The following is a 20,338-nucleotide window of genomic DNA, read 5'->3' as shown; positions in this document are numbered from 1 at the left end:
CAATGCACATCATGATGAAACAATAACATGTTCAGATCTGAGATCATGGCACTCGGGCCCTAGTGACAAGCATTAAGCATAACAAGTTGCAACAATATCATCAAAGTACCAATTACGGACACTAGGCACTATGCCCTAACGATCTTATGCTATTACATGACCAATCTCATCCAATCCCTACCATCCCCTTCAGCCTACAGCGGGGGAATTACTCACACATGGATGGGGGAAACATGGCTGGTCGATGGAGAGGCGTCGGTGATGATGATGGCGATGATCTCCTCCAATTCCCCGTCCCGGCGGAGTGCCAGAACAGAGACTTCTGGCCCCCGAGACGGAGTTTCGCGATGTGGCGGCGTTCTGGAGGGTTTCTGGTGACTTCGACTACTTCCTCGCGATTTTTAGATTGAACGCTTTAAGTAGTCCAGAGGGGGGCGTCGGAGGCCAGCCGAGGGGGCCACACACTAGGGCAGCGCGCCCCCCCTGGGCCGCGCCGGCCTGGTGTGTGGGGCCCTCGGGCCTCCACCTGGCTTGCCCTTCTGGCTCCCTGAGTATTCTTGTAAAATAGGCCCATTGATATAAATTCCGAGGATTTTCCCGAAAGTTGAATTTCTGCACAAAAACAAGACACCAGAGCAATTCTGCTGAAAATAGCGTTAGTCCGCGTTAGTTGTATCCAAAACACACAAATTAGAGGCAAAACAGTAGCAAAAGTAGATACGTTTTGGACGTATCAACTCCCCCCAAGCTTAGCTTATTGCTTGTCCTCAAGCAATTCAGTTAACAACTGAGTGCGATAAAAGAACTTTCACGAACACATTTGCTCATATGATGTAAATATTCTCATGATATGGCTAACACTTAGGCAATTCATAATAAGGTACATGCAAATAAGATCATCTAACAGCTATGTCAACCATGGAAAGGTACCAACAATTGATAATAAGCATCATGAATCATGTCTATAAGCAGGATTGCAATGTTCATAAAAGAGTATGATAAAGTGGTATCTCGCTTGCCCATATTTGATCAGCAAAACATAAATGCTCAGGCACCTCTGAAGTTCATAGAAAGACTAGAAATAGTGATTGTCAAAGATAAAAGCATCAAAGTTATACCGCAATCAATCATATTTCGGGACAAGCATATTATACTAAGAGACAGTTGTGCTCTCAAGATAGTGCTCAAAGAAAGGATGGAGACACAATCATAAAAGTAAAAGATTGACCCTTCGCAGAGGGAAGCAGGGATTAACATGCGCTAGAGCTTTTCATTTTTTAAAACAGGAGTAAAATTATTTTGAGAGGTGTTTGTTGTTGTCAACGAATGGTAATGGGTACACCAACTACCTCGCCAACCGGACTTTCAAGAGCGGCTCCCATGAAGGACGTTATCTCTACCAGCAAGGTAGATCATCCCTCTTCTCTTTTGTTTACACACGCATTTTAGTTTTATTATGAGTGACACTCCCCCCAACCTTTGCTTACACAAGCCATGGCTAACCGAATCCTCGGGTGCCTTCCATCAATCACATACCATGGAGGAGTGTCTATTTGCAAAATTAAGTTGCTTACTGATGAATCAGAGAAAAACATGTGAAGAGAATTATTAATGAAGTTTGATTAACTGGGGCTGGGAACCCCATTGCCAGCTCTTTTTGCAAAATTATTGGATAAGCGGATGTGCCACTAGTCCATAATGAAAGTCCGTCAAGAGTAAATGACAAGGTTGAAAGTTAAACACCACATACTTCCTCATGAGCTATGAAACATTAACACAAATTGAGAAGCATTTTGAAGGTTTAAAGGTAGCGCATGAGAATTTACTTGGAATGGTTTGAAATGCCATGCATAGGTATTTATGGTGGACACTTTGGAACAACTTGGTTTTCAGGTGTTTGGAAGCACGAGCAGCGTTCCCGCTCAGTACAAGTGAAGGCTAGCAATAGACTAGGGAGCGACAAATCAAGAGAGAAGTAACTGTCATAATCATGCTTGCGGCAAAATAAATTAACGGAGGCATAAAAGTGATACAAGAACTCTGAAGCAATGTAGATCATAGAGGCTTAATTGACTTTTGTTCAGTCATATGCATGCGTGAGCATGTGCCAAGTCGATACAAATGAATTATTCAGAGGAGGATACCACAATGTCATACCTACTTATGAATAAAACAATGCAAGCAAACATCCATGACATGCTACTCATATTAATAAATTGGAGCTAAATATGAGAGATCATGAACTACTCGACTTTCTTAAATGACATATACCTCACATGAACCAACTAAGCATGCTCACATGGATGAGTATATGTACAAAAATGAAAACAAATAGAGTTCATACCAGCCTCTTACCACAGTCGAATTGTCGTAGATCGTATTTATTTCCTTTCACTTGTGTAGCTTGGATAATATGAAATGAAAACCACGCTCCAGCCACCGAAGACCACTGAACTCATAGTGAACTTTACAAACCAAAGAAGAATAGCAAATATTTTTGGTGTTTTCGAATTGGAAACAAGAACAAAAGAAAACAAGCAAACAAAGCAAAATCTTTTTGGATTTTCTTATAGCAAACCAACGATAGCAAATAAAGCAAAATAAATGCAAGAAACCAAAACAAGCAAATGGTGAAGAGAAACAACAGAAATATTTTTGGTCTTTTTGTGTTTTAGGAAAGAAACAAGGCAAAACAAGAAAATGGAAACTAGAAGAGTCACATAAACACAAAGCAGCAGAAATTCGTCAAACTTGACAGCAGTACAGTACTCGATTTTTAAGAAATTCTTCCACTGCTCAAATCGAAAAGTGTTCAACTAATGAAAGTTAGATAACAACCTGGGGAACATGCACAACAATTGGCTTCGCAAAATATCGTTCTGGCTATTTTTGAGAATTTTTTTGGTAACAGTCCAGAATCTGTTTTCAGGCAGCACTTCCCCAAATATCATCTCCCTCTCATTAGAAAACCACTCAAAGAAACTAAACAAGTATATACAAGTATCCAGCAACCATAATATCCAAAGAATGAGTGATGCCGGTATACCTCCCCCCAAGCTTAGGCTTTTGGCCTAAATGGAGTTCAACCCCAGCGAGGGTCGCTGTTCCTCGCCGGTGGATCATACATGGCGTAGTCATAGTAAGGTCCATGTGCAGAAGAAAAGCGTGGAGGCTCCACATGTCCAAAATGTTGATGCGAAGAACTTGCTGCATCGGATGACGAGTCGAGGTGTTCCTCGGCCTCCTCCGTGTTGTCTCTTGCATGATGGCCTCCTCCCTCTATGTGTGCATTCAGTGCACCTTCTGTGACTGACCAATCCTCCCTGGAATCAAGGTTAAATAGAACAGGCGCAGGCAATCTTACTAGTTTTTCAGTTTTCTTAGTTGTTCTCCAAGTCTTCTTGTAAAATGTTATCTTGTAAGACAGGTTACTCAAGGTAGATGAATCAGAAACAAATTCATGTTTAATCATGGAGACTATGTCAAGTTTTTCTATGGAAAGTTGAATATCAAGATGGTGAGGTTCTACACCATGCAAAGCTAGTAAACGAGAGGCGATGAGACCTCCACAAATTCCGCCCTTCTCACGGTTAGTAGCAAGTCTGTAGGCTATCAATGCACCCAAATTATAAGCCCTATTGCTTTGCAATGCAGCAGCTAGAAAAGCTAAATCCTGGACAGATAATTTACTACCATTCTTTCTATCAAGAACGCATTTAGTAATGAAATAAGCAAAGTAGCGGATAGCTGGGAGTTGAATGCTAGTGATTTTACCACCATCCTCTGAGAAACTCCTTCCATGACAAATCATCTCGAAGAGGTTTAAGAGCTCTCACGGCGATCCCCTTATCTTCTTGCATGATCCCCATTGCGGTACTCTAATTGCTGTACAAAAATCATTGAATGGCAAGTTGACAGTTTTATTATAAATCTTGTACTGAACCATGGGGTTAGATTGCGACCAATTGAACTTAAAATCCTGCACAACAGACATAGTCAATTTTGCATATTGGCATGGTTCTCCATCAACAAAATCATTCAACCCTGCACGAGAAATTAGATTCTGAACATCTTCCAATATTCCTGCACCTCTCATGAAATCTGTGCACGGGTAGTAAGAGGGGTATACTCCCTCTTCACGGTTCACTCTCATGACTTGTTGCACCTCCAATTCTTGTTGGTTTAGTTGATATCTATTCCACTCCATTTTCTGAAATTTTCAACAAACAATATAAATTTTGATTTGGTGACATATAATTGAGGGGAACTACCATAGGAACTTGCTAGAGTACTAATCATGCATCAAGACTAGTTTATTCATCTTAGAACAAGCATGCAAGCTCACTAAACATGTTACCTACAGCAGCAAAATATTCAAGATATACTCAACCAAACAAAATTCTACTTGGATAATCGGAGGAGTCACATACCGGAGAGCAAATGTGCCAAATTTCAGACAGAAATCTGGGCTGAGCAAAAAGATCGAAAAATCCTGAGCTCTTGAGCAAAAACGCAAGTGAGAGAAAGTTGGTGTTGATTTTTTCGGGAGAGAGAAGAGTGTGGGAGGAAGAGATGCTGAAGTGGGGTAAAGGGGGACCCACACACCAGGGTGGCGCGCCCCCCTTGCTGGTCGCGCCGGCCTGTGGGGTGCCACCCTGGGGTGCCCCACTGGTCATCCCCAGGTGCTCCAAGGTGCATTTTCGAAAAATAGGACCAACGGTATAATTTTTGTGAATTTTTGAAAACTTTGAAAAATGCACATTTCTGGGCATTAAGTTTATTATTACTGGACAGGAAAAATTTTAAAATCTCTAATTAACTAAGGAACTTTGCAAATCAAAAGTGCTACAGCAAGTAGAACAAGTGGAGGAAGAAAGAGATGTTGTTTACCTCCTCTATGCATATAAAAAGTATTTGTTAACAAGGTTGATCAAGTCTTGCCACCAAATAAATTTTACATAGCATAAGAAGAAATAAACCTCAAATCAATCATGTTACCTTGAATTGTATTGATATGGATCCAATCATAAGACTTTGATATCCTTCTTTAGGCTCATATATAGGACAATCGATAGTTCCAACTTTGATAGTTCTCACATTAGAAATAGTATTAACTCCACATACTTTATCAATCCTCTTGGGGAAATAGACGGTGTGCTCCTTATCATCAACATTGAAAGTAACCTTTCCTTTATTGCAATCAATAAAAGCCCCTACGGTGTTAAGAAAAGGTCTCCCAAGAATAATAGACATATTATCATCTTCAGGCATTTCCAACACAACAAAATCAGTTAATATCAAGCAGTTATTAGTAACTTGAACAGGAACATCCTCACATATACCAACAAGAATAGCAGTAGATTTATCAGCCATTTGCAAAGATATATCAGTAGGTATCAACTTATCTAAATAAAGTCTCTTGTAAAGAGAAAAAGGCATAACACTAACACCGGCTCCCAAATCACATAGAGCAGTTCTAACATAATTATTCTTAATAGAACAAGGAATAGTAGGTATACCTGGGTTGCCCAACTTCTTTGGAACTTTGTGATTGAAAGAGTAATTAGCAAGCATAGTGGAAATCTCCTCATTGGGGATTTTCCTCTTGTTAGTGACAATATCTTTCATATACTTTGAATAAGGAGGCAATTTAATAGCATCAGTCAAAGGGATTTGCAAGAATAAAGGTTTCATCCAATCACAAAATTTATTATAGTGTTCTTCTTCCTTTGATTTTAGTTTCTTAGCAGGAAAAGGCATTTGCTTTTGCACCCAAGGTTCTCTTTCATTACCATGTTTCTTAGCAATAAAATATTCTTTAGTATACTTTTTATTTTTAGCATGCTTTTCAGGTTCATCTTCAACCTCTTCTTTATCAGAAGCATCTTTCTTATCATTATCATTATCATTATCATGTTCATTACCACTTTCAGTTTCAGCATCAGAAATAGAAATACTATTAGGATCATTAACAGGTTCAGAGGATTCTACAACATTTTTATGTTTCTTCTTCTTTTCCTTAGAAGGAGCACTAGGTTCAATGCGTTGAGAATCTTGTTCAATTCTTTTGGGATGCCCTTCAGGATATAGAGGATCCTGGGTAGAGACATCACCTCTAGTTGTTACTTCATAAGCATGTTTCTCTTTAGAATTATTTTTTAACAGGTCACTTTGCACTTTAGTGAGTTGATCAATTTGAGTTTGAACCATTTGAAAATGTTTAACAAGCATCTTAACATCATTGGAGGTTCTCTCCACAATATCATGCAAATTGCTAATAGCTTGAGAATTTTCCTTTAGATGATTCTCTACTCTCATATTAAAATTTTCTTGCTTAACAATATAATTATCAAACTCATCTAAGCATTGAGCAGGAGGTTTTGAATACGGAATATCTTCCATAGTAAAGCGTTGAAGAGAGTTTACCTCAATCATGGATGAAGGGGGAATTATCTCACATATATCTTCTATGGGAGGTAGATTCTTCACATCTTCGGATTTAATACCTTTCTCCTTGAGAGACTTCTTGGCTTTCCTCATATCTTCATCATTCAATTCAATTAAACCCCTCTTCTTCAATATTGGCGTTGGAGTTGGTTCAGGTGTAGTCCAATCATCATGATTCCGGCCTATTTTAGCCAATAATTCTTCAGCATCGTCTAGAGTTCTTTTCCTGAAAACACAACCAGCACAACTATCCAAATATGCCCTAGACTCAACAGTTAGTCCACTATAGAATATATCAAGTAAATCATGCTTTTCCAATTCATGTCTAGGTCGAGCCCTGATAAGAGAGCAAAATCTTTCCCATGCTTCAGGCAATTTCTCTCCATCTTCCTGGTCAAAGCTATAAATTTTCTGTAAAGCAGCATGTTGAGCACTAGCAGGAAAGTATTTCCGAAAGAAAACATCAAGCAAATCACCTGGACTTTTAATAGAACCAGGAGGCAAATTATTATACCAAGTTTTAGCATCATCCTTTAATGAGAAAGGAAGAATTTTAGCAACAAAATAAGTACGCATCTTGACATCATCAGAAAACAAGCTACTCATAGAAGAGAGTTCATTCATGTGTTCTACAGCACTTTCTTTTTCAGTACCACAAAAGGGTGTTTTCTCAACAATAGCTATATGAGATAGATCGAGAGAAAAATCATAATCTTTATCCTTAATGCATATAGGAGATGTGGCAAATTTAGGATCGGGAGATAGCTTATGTCTAACAGTATATTGTGCGAGAAACTTTTTAATTTTTCTTGCATCAGTAATAGCACTGCATTTATTAATAAAATCATCATTAAGTTCCACATAATCCTCATCAGGATCATCACTAGAATAATCAAGTTCAGGTGAATTAACAGGTGTAGCAGCATTAGGAGTTTCAGTATTTTCAATTTGTCTAGACCTAGCAATTGTAGCATCTAGAAAGGATCACAATGAACCACTATCATCAAGCACAGCAGAAACATTATCAATATTATGAGAATTTTTAGATTCAGCAGAAGTACCCGCAAGTGAAGCTTGCGGCGGTGAAACAAGTTGACTTATCACAGAGGGTGAATCAAGAGTAGCAGAGGTACTCAGAGTTGTACCTTTTCTTGTAGTGGATGGTAATATGGTGACTTTAGAATCGCGAGGTTTACCCATTATGGAGAATTTGCAGTGAACAATATCAATCCAAGTGAACTTCCAAATAAAGCTATGCTCCCCGGAACGGCGCCAGAAAATAGTCTTGATAACCCACAAGTATAGGGGATCGCAGCAGTCTTCGCGGGTAGTAAAACCCAATTTATTGATTCGACACAAGGGGAGACAAAGAATACTTGAAAGCCTTAACAGCGGAGTTGTCAATTTAGCTGCACCTGGAAACAGACTTGCTTGCAAGAGTTTATCAGTAGTAACAGTTTTATAGCAGTAGCAGTAGTGAAATAACAGCAGCAGAGTAACAAAGACAGCAGTAGTGATTTTAGTAAACAGCAGGATTAAAATACTGTAGGCACAGGGACGGATAACGGGCGTTGCATGGATGAGAGAAACTCATGTAACAATCAAAGCAGGGCATTCGCAGATAATAATAAAACGGTGTCCAAGTACAAAGCAATCAATAGGCATGTGTTCCATATATAGTCGTACGTGCTCGCAATGAGAAACTTGCACAACATCTTTTGTCCTACCAGCCGGTGGCAGCCGGGCCTCTAGGGAATCTACTGGATATTAAGGTACTCCTTTTAATAGAGTACCGGAGCAAAGCATTAACACTCCGTGAACACATGTGATCCTCACATCACCGCCATCCCCTCCGGTTGTCCCGATTTCTGTCACTTCGGGGCCTTTGGTTCCGGACAGCGACATGTGTATACAACTTGTAGGTAAGATCATAAAACAATGCATATCATGATGAAACAATAACATGTTCAGATCTGAGATCATGGCACTCGGGCCCTAGTGACAAGCATTAAGCATAACAAGTTGCAACAATATCATCAAAGTACCAATTACGGACACTAGGCACTATGCCCTAACGATCTTATGCTATTACATGACCAATCTCATCCAATCCCTACCATCCCCTTCAGCCTACAGCGGGGGAATTACTCACACATGGATGGGGGAAACATGGCTGGTCGATGGAGAGGCGTCGGTGATGATGATGGCGATGATCTCCTCCAATTCCCCGTCCCGGCGGAGTGCCAGAACAGAGACTTCTGGCCCCCGAGACGGAGTTTCACGATGTGGCGGCGTTCTGGAGGGTTTCTAGCGACTTCGACTTCTTCCTCGCGATTTTTAGATCGAACCCTTTAAGTAGTCCAGAGGGGGGCGTCGGAGGCCAGCCGAGGGGGCCACACACTAGGGCAGCGCGCCTCCCCCTAGGCCGCGCCGGCCTGGTGTGTGGGGCCCTCGGGCCTCCACCTGGCTTGCCCTTCTGGCTCCCTGAGTATTCTTGTAAAATAGGCCCATTGATATAAATTCCGAGGATTTTCCCGAAAGTTGAATTTCTGCACAAAAACAAGACACCAGAGCAATTCTGCTAAAAACAGCGTTAGTCCGCGTTAGTTGTATCCAAAACACAAAAATTAGAGGTAAAACAGTAGCAAAAGTGTTCGGGAAAGTAGATACGTTTTGGACGTATCACGGGTTCAGGTAGAGGACCTCGGAGCTGATTCTCTCCTCCTGGGTTTGAACCACCCCTTAATGGGCAATCTTTCTGAAGATTTGGATTTGGTGGGGAAGTCAAGCTGGGTCTACATTTCAGATGATCGGGTAACTCTCAGAAGACGTGCAGAAGCGGATTGGATCAGGCTGCACATTTCTAATGTACGACAACCTGTGGGAGGGTTCTTCAAGTACAACATGCAGACATGGGGAAGCACAGAGACGCCAATGTGGGTCGTGCCTCATGTGGCGATGAAGAATTGAATAGGATGATGTTTGCTATTATGGTTCCACTTGTTCCAGCGTAGTAATTGCTCTTCTTAGTTAGTGGCATGTTCTATCTGGTTGCAAAACTTGTGTTAGTACTTTTCATTTTGTTTTGGGTTCTCCTATTGTAACTATTTCACACTACTTGGTGTTTGACGCCTGAACTGAAGATATGTTGTTTGAAGTCCCTGCTTGGACGTAGTCTTGTAATGTTGCAGTCTGGTGCTGTACTTTTCATTTCACGTCTTATGACTGAACTGGTATTCTGTCAGGTCTAATCAGGCATGTTGCATTCAGAAAAAAGAAGGGCCATTTAGGGTCTTCTATCAAGAAATAATAAACCTGAATCAGGAGATTCGAATAATAAACCTGAATCAGGAGACTTCGAATAAAGCTCCTGGCCAAGCTGCAAGATCGGCCACTTTAAACGTTCGACGAAATGCAGCTTTCTTTTCCAAGCAGTTCTGTTGATCAGACATTCAGACTCCGTGTGTCCTCACCTGGCTATGTTTAGAATAAAAAACACAACTAAAAGATGTACAACCATCTCATGGGCTAGGTCCTTCCACATAGAGGTAGCCCAACTTCAGCCCATGAGGTCCAACCCACTTGTACCGTAGATTGCCTCATGCATTGAGACAGCTAGCGGAGACGGACCCACCTGTTTGAAATGTCTCCAAATATAGCATTCATATTGGCAGGGTGCTAGAAATTTTGAAACTGAGGAAATGTCCCTTCTACCCATGATTCCCACAGTTGTAACATATGAACCTGGAATATGAGGACAAGGGTATTCTAGGACTTGTTACCCAATGCGACCATAACCCATGCCTAGCCGAAATGTACAGAGTTTTCCCCCAATCGAACAATGAACGAACCCTAGATTAGCCTCCGCCTCTGCCTCCCCCCTCCGGCTATATCCACCATCGCCCTTAGCCTACCTCTCTGTCCCACTCGCCGTACACATCGTTCATGTGTTGTTGTTACATTTGGCCGTCCATTGTCCCGACAACGCTGGCTAGTGTAGTTCCTGTCCATCTCCGATAGGAGATCTATGTGCACCGACAATCCAACAATGGTGATACTATATTTTTTGGCTCTGAGTTTTTTCTATTGTTTCTAGATGTTAGCGGTTGTTTTGCCAATTTGCTATGGACTAGCTAGTTGGTTGTTTAAATGCCCTTATATAGAAGCTTCGAGTAGTTAGTTTGTTATGGCAGGCACCATTTCAGCCTACCTGCTGACTGATTCTGATGTAATTTTTTTGTTTCTCTACGAGTAGCATCGTCTCAGTCTACTTCAGTGAATAGATTGAGAGGAATACCCTCCTTTATTAGCTGCGAGAGGAATCTCTGTGAGCAGCATTTTCCCTTTTGTGTTCTATAAAACTAGGGATAAAACTATTGGAAATTGATATTAGGGGCTTGTTTGATTTGTAGGAATTACATATGATTCTCAAAGGATTTTATTCCTATGGGTTTTTTTGTTCCCTAACTGCCGTTTGATTTGTAGGAATAGATCCTGTACGATCATTTGCTACCAACTTGTCCTAGCCTATTCCTTTAGAAAACTTTTCATTAGGTGAGAGCTCTTGAAAAAATTTCTACGCTAGCCGAGTGAGTAACTGCTAGTTTTTTAAAGATCCAACTTGAAGTACTAATATTATAATTATTGATAGTTCCTCTGTTTTTTCTAGGCTGCTATCAAATAACAACTCCTACAAATTCCCATAGGATTCATTCACATAGGATTTAATGGGACATGCCATACCAATCATATTTTTGCCCTATCCCTCTATTTTTCCTACCCTATTAATCAAACAGCTAGTACAAGGGGACACTCATCAACAAAGGGAAGCAAGAGAATAGTGGCATCTCAGATACCTGAAGGTGATAATGATCTTGCACTCTCATCACAAGATGTGCCCAAGGCCTTCGCTACTCTCTCGACAGCTAAGGTGTAGTTCCTCCATTTCCACTTGCTTTGTCATATCTATATTTGATTGCGGAAGCCAATTAATTGTTGTCCTGCTCGGTTCAAATTGACTGATGTTGTGCTTCTTACTAGGGTACAAAGAAACCTACTTCCAGTAACAATAGTAGGGCTAACCAGAGGCCTCCAGATGGAATCTCGATCAAGCCTGGAACGAAAAGACCATCAGCTTTGCAATCACCTGCTGGATCTAAAACAGGTAGTTACGGAAGTGCTAAATCACGATCTAAACGGTGTAAAACAGGTCAGAGCCCAGTGCCGCACACATCCTCACTTCAGGAACATTCTCTTGTTGAAGGTATTTCCGTAAGCTTACTGCATTTACCAAGTTGTACTGTCAAGTGCTTTACATACGGTTTAGGATAGCTTTGGTTGCATGATGGCCACACACAGACTTCCTCCCTAACACATGTAATGCTCATACAGGAGAAGCCTTTGCGTGGCAAACTCTCAAAAGGATGTCCCGACCATTGCATGTCAAACTCCCTGTCGACATTCCAAAAGGAAAGACTATGCCTGAGTCAGCTTTCATCGCTGCAAAGTTTGCCAGAGAATACAACAACGTAGTCAGAAATCATGTGCTCGTGCATTCACATTGGAATCACTACAAAGATGATACTGGGCTTCTCGCTGACTATTACGGTGAATGATACGGGCATGGAGGCCTATGTGGAGCCCAGATTCAGGACTCCACCAGCTTATTTATCTTAGTTTATGAAATGGTCATATGTGGGACAGGGATTTTAATAAATTGAGTCAGTCTTGGTTTGGGCCTGTCCAGACCAAGTTAGGGAGGCCCACTAGGGGCTGGCCGGCCACCCCCCCCCCTCATATAAGGGTGGGACGGCTAGGGTTTTAGGGTTAGAACCAGTTTGAGTCAAAACTAGACGCTATCGCGTGTGTGCTTGGTGAAGCATCCCTCCGGGGATGGTGCCGCCGTTTATATATTATCGTTGCTGCGGAGGTTCTTGTGTTCATCAAGGATTGTCGTGCTTTGGTCTTGAGGCGTGGTGATCTTCATCATGTTGCTTGTTGGATTTATCCCCTACTTTAGGTTGCGTTCCGCGCGATATCGGAGGTATCTATCTACCCGGGTTCTCGCTGTGAAAGATCAGGAAACACCTGAGGAGGATCTGCTGGGATCCCCCTTATCATGTGGTATCAGATTTCTGGGTTGCTCATGGCGAGGTTTTATTGATCGATCTCATCTAGATCGGTTTGCATCGGAGGTGATTGGCTATAGATCGGAGGAGTTTGGCTCTCGGTCGAAGGAGGTTGGTTGGAGGAAGTTCGGAGCTGTTGTGGTGCAGTCTGTCCATCATCCATGGCTGTTCCAGGTGTCAAAATCGCGGATTTTGGTGTTTGGAGTCGGGAAGAAGAAGGCAGATCGCGACCCGCTCCGGTCCCAGGGTCGGCCGGCCGGCTGCAGGACCGGCCGGGCTGGTGCCAGCCCCGGCCAAACCAGGTCCCAAGCCGGCCAGACCGGTCAAGACCGAGCCCCAGGCCGGTGCCAACCGGGCTGAGTCCAGGGGCATCCGCCCTCTCATCCGGTTTTCCAGGCCGGTCAACTGGGCCCATAACCGGACCATCCGTTCACCCGTCCGGTCCAACCGGGATCCAGGCCGGTCTGACCGGCGTACAGGCTGGTTCAACCGAGCGGCAGACCGGCCAGGCCGGCGCCCAGCCGGTGCAACCGGGCCACTGACCGGGCAAGCTGCTGCTGGTGCTATGTTATCTCCGGCGGAATTGTCTGCTACTGCTATTTTGACCATAGATTCGTTTCCAGACGATGTGCTTGGCATACGGTGCTCGCGTGGCAAGAAGTCAAGTGTTGTTTACAATGATTATCTTGACATTCGGATGGGAATACAACGTCATGCATCCAAGCTTGGGTGGTATCTGCATCATTTGGCGACGGTTGAGGAGTATGAGGATTGGGAGAAGAACATGGAATTGGGTTTCACTCGATGTCGCTGATACAAAGGGAAGTTCACTGGTTATGATGCATATGTTCTCGCTCACCGGCGTGTGGACGAGGAGTTAGACAATTATTGGTGTGATGCGCTTGACAGAGGAGAATTTGCTTCTACTTGGAAGGACTTCAAGACTTTTCTTCATGATGGTTTTGTGTTACCGTATATGGAGGAAAGTGAGCAGCCGTCCGGAGTTGTGCATGCAATACATGAAGTGGGCAAGTGCATAGTTCCTATTCAGGATGTTGTTCCACTACCAACAGTCACTGAGGGCGAGGTGAAATCTTCAGAGGAGAGGAAACCTGGCTCTGATACCAAGGGCACTACTATGACTGTTGAGGAGGATGTACCATTGAGCGGGCTGAATATGCAACTCAAGAGGGTACAAGATGATGCTTGCAAGGCAGTTGACAAGGTTCAGCGGTGGAGTTTGTTTCGGACTCAGTGCATTATCAAGGGCAAGGCTTGCAAGTTGATGATTGATGGTGGTATGCTGACGATTACTCACAAGGTGCGTGTGCCATTTACAGTTGATGAGTATGTTGATGAGATGGAGTGCGATGTGTTGCCATTGGAGGTGTGCTGATTGCTACTTGGGCGTCCATGGCAGTATGATCGTAATATGACACATGCTGGGAGAGCAAATACATATTCTTTTATGCATGGTGGCAAACAACGGACTTTGAAGCCTATGGGTGATGATCATATCAAGTCCGATGTGGAGTTAGTGGTGCGTAAGGAGAAGTTGCAGAAGCCTAAAGTGCAGCAAGAGGTGCATGATGTTTCGAGCATTGATGTTGGTGATGTTTCGGCCATGCCTGTAGATGACAAGCCAGTTCTTGTTGGTGACAAGCCGGATGAAGCTACACTTGTTGTTGATGCGGATGTTTCAGCATGTGCTACAGTTCCAGTTTGTGTTGATGCCAGTATACAAACTGATGATGTTTGTGCTGATGGTGTTTCAGTACATATGGCGCAGATGCGCGTGGGAGGAGTGGGAGGCGAGCGCGTCAGTGGAGACAGTGGGCAGCGGCACTACCGTGCAAGGAGTACTGCAGTCCAGTTTTCCGCGACACCGCGGATGTATCGAGGCAAGGATGGACGTGTGAGACATTTATGTGGCCCGGGCATTACACATCTTGTGCAGGGTCATGTTCTGCGACACAGGGGTCCACCAAAACCTCGCAAGAAGAAGGTATTGGCGCCGAAGTCCAAGCTCATGTGGAGACGAAAGGAGGCACCAAGTGCTGTATCAAGTCAAGAAGGCCGCGAGGGAGGATGTGGTGTGGAAGGAAAGCAAGACTAGAGGACGGCGAGGACGTGTCCTGTTCATATCACGTCACCTTTTCCAGAAGACCCTCACGCGTTGGGGACAACGCTTCTTGAAGGGGGGGATGATACGGGCATGGAGGCCTATGTGGAGCCCAGATTCAGGACTCCACCAGCTTAATTATCTTAGTTTATGTAATGGTCATATGTGGGATAGGGATTTTAATAAATTAAGTCAGTCTTGGTTTGGGCATGTCCAGACCAAGTTAGGGAGGCCCACTAGGGGCTGGCCGGCCACCCCCCTCATATAAGGGTGTGACGGCTAGGGTTTTAGGGTTAGAACCAGTTTGAGTCAAAACTAGACGCTATCGCGTGTGTGCTTGGTGAAGCATCCCTCCGGGGACGGCGCCGCCGTTTATCTATTATCGTTGTTGCGGAGGTTCTTGTGTTAATCAAGGATTGTCGTGCTTTGGTCTTGAGGCGTGGTGATCTTTATCACGTTGCTTGCTGGATTTATCCCCTACTTCAGGTTGCGTTCCTCGCGTGATTGGAGGTATCTATCTACCCGGGTTCTCGTTGTGAAAGATCGGGCAACACCCGAGGAGGATCTGCTGGGATCCCCCTTATCAGTGAAATTGCGGTATGTACGTACTGATGCCCTTTTCTCCCATGTAATGTTTATATTATGGGCTCCTTTGATTCATAGGAATAGTGTAGGAATTGTATAGGATTTAGATCCTATAGGATTTTTTTCCCATACTAGTTGTTTGATTCATAGGAATATATCCTATAGGGATAGTCCTATAGGAATTTTGTAGTGCAAATCCTATAAGAAATAAACATGCGGTCATACCTCATGAAAAATTCTTTTCGCACAATTAAAGAGAACTCATCTTCCTATAGGTTTCAACTAGGCATACATAGCAATCGTATGTTTTCCCTTTCCCTATGATTTTCCTATCCTATGAATCAAAGGAGCCCTAAGATTCTAATTTTTGGAGATATCACTCTTATATTCATGTTCTTTCATGTCACTAATCCAAGTTTGTTGTGGACATAAATGTGTCAGCGGTAAAAACGGCTTGTACAAAGCTTCTTCAGAAAGGCCTTTGGCAATGTAGGTACCTCCTAAAAAGGAGTACTTTTACAACATGGATCGTCCCACCCCGGAAGAAAGCCCTGTTGCATCGATGAGTAACGATGAATGGAAAGCGCTTGTGGACCATTGGAATAATCCCCAAACGATGGTCAGTTCCTTTTCTACAACCAATTCTTTGCCTTGTACATGATTATATCTACAACTACTAGTTTTACAATTCGTGCAGAAGATATGTGCTAACAATAAAAAAAAACCGTGCAATGGTCCAGTTTCATCAAGCAACTGGGTCGCGCAGCTATGCAGTGCATCTACAAAATTTGGTAAGCCAAAACCTGTCTGCAATTCAACAGAATACTGTGATGGATGTTTCAAGTTTCTTGTCTATTTACTTTGATTTTCGCTTAATGCGTTGCTGGATAATTCTACGTTGATCACATTCATTGCGCTACAATGTAATTAACAATTCTGTGCTGGCGGATGGTATCAAGCTTTTTGTACCATTTCCATTACATGATGTTTTTGCTAGCTTCATGTGGTTTCTGTTTAATTATTTCATGGACAGCTGCAGGCTGATTGAACTAAAATCGTGTATGAGCTTTTGTGCACATTGTACCATTGTACCAGGTCCACGTAGAACCTGCAAGCTTGCTTCATGTATGTCTATTATTTCAGGGAGACCCGTACAATAATAATGAGCCCACTCCTTTGGAAATATTCAAGGAGTGCCACTTCAGCTGGAAAAATGGCTTCTCTACCACAGTACAAGATGTAATTGTAAGTAACCTTTTGCCTCCATGTAAGTTGAATGTTGTATCCTGCCGCTTTTGATAACCTTTGATTTTCTTAATTGTAAACCAAGGCTGAAATGGAAAAAGCAGCTCTCTGAACCTACGGCAGATGGAGGACAAAAGAGTGAGGCCCGGGTTGTATCCGATGTCCTCTCAAGGAATACAGCAAAACCTAGTTTTCTTGAAAATGCAGGGCTCGTGTGTTCCTCTGGATCAAAGATTAGCAACCTGGTTGCAGGTCTGGAGATAGAGAAGAGGGGAAGCCCAGAGCTGCTGGATATTGTGAGCAGTCAGCGTGATCAAATGGATGAGTTTAGTAGCAAGGTAGAAGAGGGAGAAAAGAATCGTGCCACCATGGAGGCAAGGATTGAGCAGTTAAGCAAAGTTAGAAATTCTAACCAAGGTAACATGGTGACCTGGTGGTGCAGTGTTCGACGGTTGAACTGTTTGGTGATGCGGTGGTGCTAACTGAACGGTCGTTCTGATGCTGCTCATTGGACAAACATTGTACTATATTATAGATACAGTGCGAATTTAACCTTTAGTAATATGTAGGCGCATGTATTTTTATCCTGTAGTGTTCTGTTCTACAGGTTTGTGTGAGCCACTATTGGGCCCAAATGTTTATCGGCCGGTTTGTTCTACCCAAGTGGGCCGCTAGAGACACTGTTAACATGTTGTAATAATTAGTTGGGCAGAATTTTGTAAAGTGGCCTTCTTTGGCTGGGTTTTTGTATATCCTAAATGGGCCACCGTAGCCCATAACAGTGTAAACGAAATGGCATGCCATCCTCCTTTGGGCAATAATCAATTTTTATTGACACCGGATGACTGGTGCTACTATATGGGCCTTACTTTCTGTACAATTGGGCTTCTATTCATGGGCTGCAGTAAGTCATAATGGGCCGTACGTGATAACTGAGTGAAGCCCCAACGCAAGGGAAGTACATCATGGGCTGCAATTTCTGCAAAATGGGCAAAACTAGACTGTGCAAACGGCCCAAACCAACTGCCACGTGTCCGTTTTAGATTGGCCAACATGTGTACATCAAATCAAAACGTGACATGAGTGGTCATTCGACACGTGTCGAGCTAAAACATGGCACACGTAGACAGTATGTGTCTTTGCCTAATTGGATACGTGTCGGTTTCTTATTGGTCGGCATGGAAAGTACAAAGTTGCCACGTGTCCTTCTGTAATTGGCAATCTGCTGCCAAAAAGTTGTCCCATATAGCAAATATAAATTGGCCACGTGTGTGATGACATCACGCGACAAGACTGACACCTTAATCATTAGCGCGACAACATAATCATTGGTCTGACACAGCCGACACCACGGTCTCCGCCAGGGGGTACCGCCCCTATGACGGATATCCGCTGTCACGACTATGCGGGCCGGCAGGGCTTTGGGCTTTGGCAGGTTTTCATGGATCCATGACAGGATTTTCTAACTGTCAGTATGGCCATCTGTGACGCGGGATCCGCCACGTTCCTGCAAACCGTCAGAAAGACGTGTCCTTGGTGGATTTTGCACATTCGCTGACGAACTAAAATCGTTATGGACTAGCCAAATGTTACTAGTGGCACGGGCGGAGCCGGGGCCGGGGCGGTGCAGCGCGGGCAGGGCCGGGGCGGTGCAGCGCGTGCAGGGCCGGGGCGTGGCATGGTAGAGCCGGGACGGGGCGGCGCCGTGCGGGCGAGGCCGGGCGGAGCGGCAGAGCCGGGGGCGGCACGGCACGGGCGGGGTCGGGGGCGGCGTGGGCGGGGCCGGGTAGGGTGGGGCGGAGCCGGAGCAGGGCGGCCGGACGTGGGTGATGGAGCAAGGAAGAGGAAGAAGAAGAAGGAAAGAAAAAAAACGGGCTCTGACATGTGGGTCCAGTGGCATATTTAGGAATATGCTTTTTTACAGTTTTTGTTTACGGGTTATGATCTGCGCCAGCCATTTTTTGACCCGTAAACACGAGTTCGGTGAGCTGAACTTCGGATTTTCAGTTCACATTTTTACGGGCTCTGCTAGAGATGCTCTAAGTAGCTATTTTCACATCAGCTTCTATTATCTCAATTTTAAAAAAAACAACCCCTAAGAGCATCTCCAGTCGCGTTCCCCAAACCGTACCCAAACGGCGCCGGATTGTGTGTTTGAGGGATTGTTTCGTTCGTGTCGCGTTTGGGGGACGTCGCTCCCCAGCCGCGTCCCCCACACGCCGCCCCCAAACATTAAAATACTCTTTTTGTTTTTTTTGCATTTTTATTTCAATAAAGGGAAGAAACATTCCACAGACTAATACATAATTGGGAACATGGTTTACACGAAGCCATAATTTGGAACATGGTTTTCCACAAACTAATACATAGTTTGAACCATGGTTGACACAAATATAAAACATTGAGAAATAATTGAACCTAACTAGACCGGGCATCAAAGGTTTCGTGTGTTCGCTGCCAACAAAAGAACACTCGAGGGCACACCCAGTCACCCAAACTAGAAAATCCTGTTGGTGAGGGTGCCCCTGTTGGTTTTTCCGAGGAAGAACAACCAGAAACCTCCGTGCATATTTTTGCTGCGAAGAAACAACACTCGTCAATAGTCGCCCTCCTCGGCACTGTCGCCGCGGTATTGTCAACGACAACGCGTCTCGTCGAACACCTTGACGCTCATGTCCCTGTCGCCAAAGTAGGAGAACACGAGCACGAAGTCGGCTTGGAGGCGGTGGTAGCGCGTGAACCTCTCCCAGCCGATGTGGAGGTACATCTTGCCGCGTGCATCGTAGATCACATCGATGATCCACCGGCAGTAGCCGCAGACAGCCTCCCGCAGATGCAGCGGGCCCGGGCGCCCGTCGCCGGCGACGAAGTCGGCGAAGGTGTCTAGCTGCCTCTGGATGGCGTGTGGGTCGCCCTTAAGGACGATGACAAACTCGATCAGCACGGGCCCCTCCTCGTCCTGCATGTACGACGATGAAGACGACGACATCGCAGGCGACGGCGAGCGTGCAGCTCTGGCATGGCCACGACCACGACCACGGACGCGAGCTCGGCATGCGCCTCTACCAGCCATGGTGTCGACTCTTGAGATGGTGGTGGCTAGGGTTGGGGAGAGAGGCGCTAGGGTTTGTGTGTGAGAGGGACGATGAGAGGCGGCCTTTTTTATAGGCCGGAGGGAGGCGGGGGAGCGGTGGCGCTCATTAACGCCGGCATGCAGAGCTAGGCGCGACGAGACGCTTCGTTGTGCCTATGCGGGAACTGCACCGTCACTATGCGCCAATAACTTATGTCGCGAGGTAGGCGACGATTAGGTTAAAATTCAAGGGCTTTCTATTTGCGTGCCCTCGGGTCCTTAGTTGTACTCAGTTCTCCCCAGCTCCTTAGTTTTTCCTCAGTTTTCCCCAAGCCCTTGTCTGATACCCGCAGAAGGAGTTCGGACGGGTGGATTCCCGTTTAGTTGACCGTTCCGTGCTAACCTGTGGGGCCGCGTCGCGTGGGGCTGGTAGAAAGGGACCGCGTGGGACAGGACGAGACGTGTTTGGTTGTACGTGAGCAAGAGCTGGGTTCTGTTTCTCTCGGCCCAAATTGGCATCCCTTTTTAAGAGCACCTTTTCCCCTTCTCTCTGTAACAGTTCTCTCTCTTTTCACCAAATTAGTATTTTTTCGAGAGTACGCAATTGCGTACCGTAGTTTTATAGAAGGCAGAAAAAATATTTACAAGACCTGACATCACCGCTGCAGGCAGCCTGTGTCAAGACACCCACACACACCACACCGAAAAACCCTAGTGCACTACTCTCGCAAAACAATT

Source organism: Lolium perenne, chromosome 7 (assembly GCF_019359855.2).
Source record: "Lolium perenne isolate Kyuss_39 chromosome 7, Kyuss_2.0, whole genome shotgun sequence".
NCBI lineage: Eukaryota > Viridiplantae > Streptophyta > Magnoliopsida > Poales > Poaceae > Lolium > Lolium perenne.
The sequence above is the reverse complement of the archived record's forward strand: the minus strand, read 5'-3'. Positions refer to the sequence as shown.